This window comes from Mesoplodon bidens (assembly GCF_964165515.1).
Source record: "Mesoplodon bidens genome assembly, chromosome: 3".
Taxonomy (NCBI): domain Eukaryota; kingdom Metazoa; phylum Chordata; class Mammalia; order Artiodactyla; family Ziphiidae; genus Mesoplodon; species Mesoplodon bidens.
Window position 1 is genome coordinate 174614503 of NC_138178.1, and position 10096 is coordinate 174624598.

The following is a 10096-nucleotide window of genomic DNA, read 5'->3' on the forward strand; positions in this document are numbered from 1 at the left end:
CAGCTCAGAGACACTGTTGGGCTGTGAGTAGGCTTCCCTTCTCTGGATGTGGCCTGGAAACTGTGTCTAGGGGACATTCGTAGTGCTCACCTCATGTGTTTACCTTCTCTCAGAGCTCCCTATCCTGGGCTGCCTTCTATCCACTGTTTGAAAAACCACAGTTTCATTAGCGTGTGTGTGTGTGTGTGTGTGTAGATTAAGATTGGAGGGTAAATCTTATCCCTGTTACTCAATTTTGGCTGGAAATGGAAGAGCTTTGCATGACTTCGGCGAAGGGAGACAGCTGGACAAAGTCTCCCTTTGCATTCTCCCTTCCTCTTTCCTGTTACCTGGGATTAAGACATGATGGCTGGAGCTCCAGGAGCTTTCTTAGATCAGGAGGTGACTTACAGGATGGAAGCTACCTTCTAAGGATGTAGGAAAAGAGAGATAGATGGAAGGAGCCCAGGACCCAGCCATGCCAGCTCTGCACGGCCAACTTCTCAATTTCTTTTCCTTGAGAAAATAAATCCTTGTGTGTTTAATCCTCATTATTTTGTGCTTTCTGCTTTGCAGCCAAACCTGATTCTAATGGATACAGCCCCTCATCCCATCCCACCCCAATTTTCCTCTCAAATGTCCAGTCAAAGAGTGCCCAAAGAATGTGGCTCCACAGTGAGGAGTGGCGAGGCTGGCATTGCCCCTGACCACCGGTCATTCCATCTGGCTTGGGTCTGGGCAGGTCTGGGCTTCCCTCCCACCCTCTATAGCTGGCCCATGGGTGGCCTTTGCTCTGGGCTCTACTTCCTGACCCTGCTCGTGGTCCTCGGATCCCACCCTCAGCCACGGTCCCGCACTCCTGGGCCCCACTCACCTTACAAGGGGCAGTGGTGGGGACTTCCCTGGTGGCACAGTGGTTAAGAATCCACCTGCCAATGCAGGGGACATGGGTTCGATCCCTGGTCCGGGAAGATCCCACATGCCACGGAGCAACTAAGCTCGTGCGCCACACCTATTGAAGCCCGCGCGCCTAGAGCCTGTGCTCCGCAACAAGAGAAGCCACCGCAATGAGAAGCCCGCGCGCCGCAATGAAGAGTAGCCCCCATCCACTGCAACTAGAGAAAGCCCGCACGCGGCAATGAAGACCCAACGCAGCCAAAAATAAATAAATAAATGAATGAATAAATTTATTTAAAAATAAAAGGTGCAGTGGTGCAGATGGTGTGGCTGTGTGGCAGTGGGGAGGGTGGTCCAATGGGATGAGTGGTGCAGTGGCAGAGTCGTGCATGGGGGCAAGGGTTTGGTGGTTTGGTGGCACAGGCAGGCCGCAGAGGTGGTGCAGGCGATGTGGGTGGTGCAGTGCAAGGGTGTGGCTTTGGTGCAGATGGTCTGACTTCGCTTCCACTTCAGCCTCCTGCTGACTGCGGTCCCCTGGCAAGGGCGGCCGACGCTGACGGGAGTTGTCCATCCACACCCTTACTCCTCGCCAAGGGCACATCTGTTTGCTCTGGTCGCCTGGCTTCCTGCATGCAGCCACCAAGCCAATCACAGCAGTGCCATTGCCCTCCCCAGCAGTGGTCTGGGAAGGCCACTGGGGCAGGTTGAGGAGACCAGAGGAAAGTGTGCAGGGGTCTGTGGGGACCCATCAAAGAGACTCACAGCAAAGACAGCACCTCCTTCCCCTGAAGATGTGTTGTGGATGCAGGTGACGTCGGGAACCCAGGACTACCCTAGGGCAGGTGGAAGCCAGGTCGACACGCCACAGCTAGGAGAACAGACAGATGGAGGGGTCTGAATCCCGGTGATGCCGTCAAGGTGCGTCCCCTTCCTTGGGTGACATGCCTTCCTATGGCTTGAGGCAGTCACATCCTGCAGGTCAGTGTCCCTGGTTGAGAAGCAGGGACAAGAGTCACCATTTGCCATGTGGTCATGAGGAGCAAAGGGCCCGAGCCGGGGACTCCCAACCAGCTTGGGCACACTGTGCACCCCCAAAGTGCCTGCTTTCCTCCCTTGAACGGGAGGCGGTGTCCATGGCAAGAAACACTTGGGTCCTGGATGCCCACCTGGGGGCACACAGAGGACTTCAGTATTATCTGTAATGTTTCTGTATCCTGCGTTGAAAGAGAGAAAGAGTTGAAACAATTGGAACAAAATGCCAGTGATTGTCATGTCTGCGCGGCGTGTGCACAGCTGTGCGCTCTTTGTTTCGTGTACTTTTCCAAAATGAAATCAGAGGCGGTGCGGAGCGGCCCTTCCTCCCTCCCCCGTGCGGGTCTGCAGGCCCACTGGCGGGGCAGGAGTGGCCCCTGCTCTGCTCGCATGGCGGGGGGCACTGCCAGCCCAGCGGCCCTCGCAGGCGTCCTAGCTGCCGGCTCACGCGCCTCTCTGCAGCCCACCGTGCTCAGGGCACAGGAGCAGATGGCGCTCCAGGGGCCTCCCTGACGCCCTCCAGCTCGTCCCTGATCCCTGCCATTGTGCCGGGGCCACGCTGCCTTCCAGCAGCTCCCGGGCAAGGCTGTGCGAGGCCTGCTGTGGGCTGAGAGCCGGGAGGTCCCTGCGGGGGGCCGGGGAGGGTGGGGGGAGACGGGGGCCAGGGGCGAGGGAGGGTTGGCGCTCTCCGCTGCTCCCGAGCCAGCAGCTTTCAGACCACAGCTGTGTGTGCGTGTGTCGGGGGCAGGAGACACAGTCAAGAAACCTAGTGTCACTGGGGGTCCTGTTTTACTGCTTGGGGGTCAAAGGATGCCCTCAGTGGGGTCCCAAAGAGCAACTCGTAGATCCCAACACTTGCACAGTGGCAGGAAGCCCCAGGAGGTCCCCTGGCTCCAATCAGTGTCCTGTGCCCTCAGTCCCTCCTGCATATCTCACTGCCCCTGCCAGGTGCCCGGGTCCATGGGGGTTTGGCAGAGGATGACCTGGAGGAGGGGCAGGGTTGATGGCAGTGGGGTAGGGGATGGCGCAATCTGAGCATGACGGGAATGGGTTTGGGGAGGATTGGACTCTTTGAGGGAGAAAAGTGGGGCCGGTGGACGTGGGTGGGTCAGAGCAGGGTTCAGTCCCGGTCTGGTTCAGAGTGGCTGAGTGACCTTGGGCCAGTCATACTGCCTCTCAGCCTTGGGTTTACTCCTTTGTAAAATGGGTCTAATATTGACAACTCAGGGGTCAATAAAGTGTATGTAAAACGTCCACCCTGGACTCCTCTGGTGGTGCAGTGGTTAAGACCCCGCCCTTCCACTGCCGGGGGCACAGGTTTGATCCCTGGTCGGGGAAGTTCCGCATGCTGCGGGGTGAAGCCAAAAAAATAAAAAGAAAAGAAAAACCAAAAACGTCCACCCTGGTGCCTGCCTCGTTCAATAACTGCCACCCCCTTCCCCTCTTCCGTGGGCGGGCTGGCCACCCGGTTCCAAGCACCAAACCTTGAAGAGGCCCTGCCCTCTGCCTATTGGGAGCATTTACTTGCTCTCTGTTTGGCCTTCTCTGGGGTCTCGTGGCCACCGGGTCACCTGCACACGGAGCAGCGGACACCTTGGGAGTTGGGCTGAGACATCCCATGCGCGCTGTCTCCGTCCTGGACAGGCAGCTCCAGCCTGGCCGATGAGCCGGCTCATGGACGGGTTAACGCTGAGCCCTTGTGGCTATTTCACTATTATGGTTGCAAAAAGAAAAACCCCACAATTCTCACACCCGTCCTCCTCACCAGCGTCTCTGGAGGCACAAACGTGTTAACCGTGCAAAGCAAAGCTGGAGATTTCTAAGAGCAAGTGAACCGCAGGACTCCCAGTCTCCATCTTCCTCCCACACACCCCTCCCCTCCCTCCACCCTCTGTTTCCCGGCTGGGAGCGGCGCCTGAGGTCTGCAAGTCTTCGAAAAGAGATAACAGTGACAACGTGGGCCGTGTCGCTGGAGGTTTTCTCCCCTTCTGAAATTATGGAGAGGGAAGGAATAAGCTCCTGTCTGTCCTCTGCGGGTTGTGTTTGCCAAGTGGCGTGCTAGCGGCGTGGGACTGTGAATGTGGGTGGTGCTCACCTTCCTCGTTGCCGTCGCCTTGTCTCTGGGACAGTAGTTACACCCGGAGGCTCCTGGCCGGCCACCAAGCCAGTCATTCATAGAGCCTCTCAGATTCATAGTAGCAGAACTGAGTGATTTTGCGGCAGTGACGAGCAGAAGCCCAGCTGAGCTTTCCAGCCTCCTCTCCTGCTCACTGGCCCAGACTGAGAAGGCCTTGCTTTTTGTGTCTATTCAGTGAACCCTGTATTTTATGGCCCTGCCCTTGGGCCTCAGGCAACCAGGAGGGATGCTCTATCTGTTATAGGACTCTTTAGGTTGCAAAGGACAAAAAAACAACTCCTCGTGGCTTCAACGTAAAGGGAATTTATTGTCTCATGTAACTGAAAAGTTTAGAAGCTTCAGGTCAGGCTTGATCCAGCAGCTCAAAAGACTATCACCCTAACCCAACTGTATTCTGTCTCTCCACTTGTTTTCCTCTTTGGGCTCCAAATGGTACCCCTAGCAGCACCAGCTGCTCTCCTCTTGGTAGCAAAATGTCTGCCCCACATGCTTAAATCTCCCCATCACCCTATCCTGGGGCAGAGAGAGAGTCATTTTCAGTAACACCAAACACATCCTGAATTTTCTTCTCTTATTGGCTAGAATTAGGCTACATGCCCATCCCTGACCAATCACAATAGCCGGCGGGGTGAAGGTGCTGATTGGCTTAAGTCAACCCTGGTCACTTTTTAGAGCGAGGTTGGGGTCAATTGTGGAAAACTGAGGCTCAATTGGCCAGAGACATGGGCAGCCAAGGGAACACAGTGACAACGCACCGTCATTGATTGAGCGTCTGTGATGCACAGGGTCTGTCTGCCGCGCTCACACGTTATCATCTCATTTAGTTCTCATGACAACCCTGGGGGTGTGTGTGTATTACAAAAGGAAGCTAAGGCTCAGAGAGGAAAGCCACGCAGCCACGGCCACACACCCAAAAGCACGGAACTGGACGGAGGGGAGCCTAGGTCTGGCTCTTTGTTTACAGCAGGGCCCTGTGCAGGAGCCAGAGCTGGCAGCAGTTAGGCCCTCAGTGCAGCACTGGCCATGCCCTCCGCCCACCCTGGGGGGTCCTGAGCCTGTGAGCAGTGTCTGGATAAGCTGTCCCTATCCCACCGCAAGTACCTGCATTATCCTGCAGAGGGTTCCTTGGCCTCAGAGCGCTGGGCAGGTGTGAGGTGCCACTCCAGAGCTGGGGGTGGGAGTGGTGGATAAGCACCCAGTTTCTTCTTCTGGCTGTGGGTTGTGCCTGAGGGTGTTCCCCACCTTCTCTCTGAGGGTCCCCTGCAAGCTGAGCCACAGTGGTAACGGATCATTAACACAGCCTTTATAAACCTGCTGCCCACGCCACTCCTTTCCCCATGTGCTTCCTGGAATCTTCTCCCGGATAAACAACTTGCACCCAAATCCTTGTCTCAGGATTGGCTTTGGGGACCCAAACTGAGACGGCAGCAGCTGGGACTGAGTCCCTCCCGGAGCTCGAGGGGTGCATGCTGCCAGGCACACTGGGCATCGACCCTCTATCCAACCCCTGGGCTCAGGGCCTGAGGACGGGGCCTGGGCATGGGGCATGCAGCAGGAGAAGATGGGGTCCAGCCCTCCAGGTCCAGCTGAGGTCACAGGCCTGCACATTGTCCATAATCTGGCAAAAGGGGGCTCAGTGGACACTCTCCTGCACTCCCTACCTGGTGCCTAAATTCTCTGTATGGCTTCCCTGTCCTAGTCATCCACTCTGTTTGCATACCCCTAGGGACGGGGAGCTCACTACCACTCCAGCAACCTCCTCCATCTATCAATGGTGATTTCTTAGCACAAATACTGTGTATTGGGTAAATGACTGACAAAACAGTTACTTTAATATCAAATCTCCCAGTGCCTCCGTTTGGAGGCAAAGAGCCAGAAACACAATAATGGTGGGAACGAAGACATTAGGGAAGACTTCTGTCATCTAGTTCAGAGACAGCCAGTGGCCTGAATCCAGCCTATTGTCTGTTTTCATACATCCTGTGAGCTAAGAATGGTCTTTATGTTTTTAAATGGTTGGGGAAAAAAATAGAAAGAAGATTTCATGACACGTGAAATTATATGAAATTCAAAATCCAGTGTCCCTAAATAGAGCTCTACTGGAGCATAGCCAAACGAATTCATTTACATCTTGTCTGTGGCTGCTTCCTTGCCACCACAGCACAAGTGTTTGCGACAGAGACAGTTTGGCCCACAAAGCCTAGAATATTTACTATCTGGCACTTTACAGAAACACCATGCCGGCCCCTTGTCTAGCCCATGCCTGTGAGCAATGTCACCCCATTTTCCAGTTGAGGAAACTGAGGCACAACGGGGTCAGGGAACCCCGAATCCACACACGGCAGGACGTGAGGGGCTTGGCAGCTGGGGCGGACAAAATGACCCCAAAGTCCCAGGACCTCTGACAGCCGGGTCCTCCCTCCTGTCCTAGTGAGCCCAGTGGCCTGGGCCCACCCGGCCTGCCCTGCCCAGAGCTCCCCTGTGCCAGGGGCCAGAGCCAGCCGCAATCAGAGGCGCACTGAGGTGACAGGAAATGCACATCAGGAGAAGCGATGCTGCCTTGCCGGGCAGCTGGTGACGCCTCCGAAAGCGGGGCAGGCGCCAGGAGGGGAACTCCATTTTTAGCGTTCCATTAGGGCCTCATTCATTAATTCCTTCATTTAATATTTACTGAGCAGCTACTCAGTGCCAGCCCCTGTGGTCGGGGGTGGGGTGAGGTGGGGGCCCTATCTGGGCCCTAAAGGCACCTGCACTCTGTTGAGGGGACGATCACAGAAACAAGCGTGACGTGGGTGTGTGATCCAGGCAGAGAGCAGCACCCCCCCCGCTGCCTTTCAGATGAAGGCTGGAGGGTCGAAGGTGCCAACGGCCTCCCAGCTTTGAACTGGACTGAAAGGAGGATTTTGCCAGCTGGGGTGGCAGGAGGGCCTGCTGGGCAGAAGGAACACTGCGTGCAAAGGCGTGGTGTGACAGAGTGGCAGGGGCTGATGCATGTGCGGGGTGGTGAGGCTGCACTGGGAGACGGTCACGGGAGGCACGGAGCTTGCCCTGCGTGCTGCAGGGGAAGGGGGCCCAGTGACAGCTATGGATGCGGTCGGGGGCTGGGTCAGGCCTGCAGCTGAGAAAGCTCATCCCGGAGCCACAATGTGGAGGGGGCACTGGACACGAGAGTGAGCAGAGTCCGGAAGCAGGCAGCAGGGACGACAGGACCCACCAGCCCTCAGCCGCCAGACCAGGGCCCCAGTGCCCACTTTGCCGCTGCAGAGCTGTGGCCCCTTGGCTCCCAGCCCTGCTGGCTTTGGAGAGGCCCCCTCCTGCCTGACTCTTCTCACCTCCAATGTGCATGCCTCCCAAGACCCCACCCCTGGGGCCTGGCAGGCTCATGGCCACCGCGCTTGATTCCAGACTAAGCACAGACACATCCCGCTTCGGCCGGGAGATGGCTGGGGTGCCACCATCAGTGCCTTCCCTTCCTGACGGCTGATGGAGGGAGCCGGGGCCAGACCTGCCTTGGGGGAGGGGTGACATGGGGTTACCCAGAAGGCCTCTGATCCTGCCGAGACCCTGGGGGGATGTGTGTCCTCCACCCACCCCCACCTGGGGAGAGCGCACACTGCCGCTGTCACAGTTCCTTCACCTAATCAGAACTCTCGCTTGACTTATGTGCCCCCAGGAGGCTGGACCCTTGGGCCACGGTTCCCACCCTCAGCGCTGTCACCCAGGGCCCAGAAGCTGGGAGTGGGGTCACCAGACAGCCAGGGCCACGTGGCCTGGGTGGCGGGCATCTCAGGGGTAATCAGTGGGGTGGAAATGGGCTTCCTGGAGCTCGGCCAGAGCCTGCATCCGTGCTGTTGGTTTCCAGCCTGGGGCAGGGCCCGGGGAACACGTGCCTGGATGGAGGGAGGGTAGAGAAATGTGGGGGGTCGTCAGTGACTGAGGAGAATGGGAGGCCCCAGCGGCCCCTCTTCACGCTCCTCGGTCCCAGGTGGACTTCCTGAGCACCCCAGGCTGCTCGCGAGCCCCTCAGTGGCCGTGAGCCCTGGCTCCTGACACTGTAGGTGAGGGGTCCCATCAGGCTTGGGAGCGGACCCCCCGCCTACCCACCATCCCCTCCTGGAGGTGAACTACCTGTTCTGCCCTCTGGGTGTGGCCCAGGTATTTTCCCGGTGGGGAATCGACACGGCTCCAGCTGCGGAAAAATAGGGTTGAGCTTGAGTCACCTCAGAGGCTCTGGCGGTGTGAACGGGAGAGCATGTTCCCGGAGGTTCTGAGTCTGCGGGTGAAACGCACCCCAAGCAGGAGGCAGCCAGAGCTCCGGGAAGAGACCCCCTCCTCTGTGCTGCCAGTCGGGCGGCCTGGCACGGGAGGGGGCCGTGTGGAGCTGAGGGCCACCCCTGTTCACCACGGTCACCATCATCACAGCGGCCGGCTGTGCCGTGGAGAGCAGGGCAGGCGCTGACGCCTCTGGGCACGTGCCCGGGAAGCCCCCACCTTGGTTGCCTTCAAGTCACGACGGTGGTTGTCTCAAGGAGAAAAGTTTCTAGAAGTGTCTCTCGGGGAAAGGCTTCGATAAGCTCCTTCATCTCTTCTGGGATCTCAGCACCCAGACCAACCTTTCTCTTGGGTCTCATCCCTCCCCCTGGTTTTCCATGGTGAGTCTGAGGTGGACTGAGGTCACCAGGTCAGTAACCCTGAACTTTACGTTCAAACTGGGACACTTGTTACTAACATGCCGGAGAGACAGGGAAAACCAAGGCAGACTGTGTCCATCCCCACCCAGCCCTTCATCCTGTCTCGGGAAGGGATGCCCCTACCCAGGCTCAGCTCTGTGCCCCCGCCCCCCACTGGATTATTCCCTGCCATCATCCGTGGGGCCTGTGCATCACGCCCCCATTCATTCATTCAGTAGCGGTTCTCTGTACACCTACTGTGTGCCAGGCTCTGATGTGGCGCCTGGGGACATCGCCATGAAGAAGCATCCCCGCCCTCACATGTTAGTAGCAAAGACAGACATAAGTCAACAAGCAAATCAGTCGTGGGTGGGTGTAGGGGGAGCGGTCACTCCTGGCCCTCTATTTGGACCTGGAGACTGCAGTCAGGGGAAGCGTCTCTGCAACATAAAATTTACCATCTTAACCATCTTCAGGTGTTCAGTTCAGTGGGATTAACTAAATTCACAGGGTTGGGCAACCATCACCATCATCCATGTCCCAAAAGTGAGGGCCAGGTGGGGAGAGTGCTCCGGTAGCAGGAAGGTCTTGTGGCGGTTTTGGGAAGAAGAATCTGCCGCTCTTGGCCGTAGGGGAGGAGACGGAAGTGAGCCCTGGCCTCCCAGGGGGTGCCCAGGCCAGCTCGGTCCCTGGTTCCTGGCCATGCAGAAGCCTTGGTCCTAATACGGGCTGAGGCGGGGTAGGTTTGGGGCAGGATGGCGTCTTTCGTTGGCATGGGGGGGGTGGAGGATGAGAACCCGCCTGCCAGCATCCACGCAGCGCATCCATCGGGACCGGGACCTAAGACCACCACGTCCACAGGAGGGGCTGCTCTGGGACGTTCTTGCCCAGGAAGATAAGACGAAGCCAGTGAATAACTTCCTCGTGTGCTTTCCACACTCCCTTTGCTGCCGCCTTCTGTTTATAAGCAAGTCAGGGCCCCGCCCACGCTCGGAGGCGTGAACACCAGGAGGTGTGATCTCAGGATCAGTGGCGAGTCTGTCAACCACGGGATGACGTGTGAATATCAAGTTATCCACACAGTGGGTCGCTCAACCCACCCCCTTCACAGGACAGCGGGTGCCCATATGGACCCACGTTTCCTTCTCGGGTCAGTGGATCCCTCAAAGGGGGGAGGGCTGCTCGCTTATGGATCCACTGTTGACTCATCAAGACCCACTTTCAGACCCTCCCTTCACTGTGTCCACCCATCCTAAGCTGTTATAGCAAAACCTTGACCAAGTTTCCTCCAAAAATTAAACATAGCACTACCAAATCCAGCAATTCCATTTCTGGGTGTATACACAAAAGAATTGAAAGCAGGGAATCAAATAGATATTTG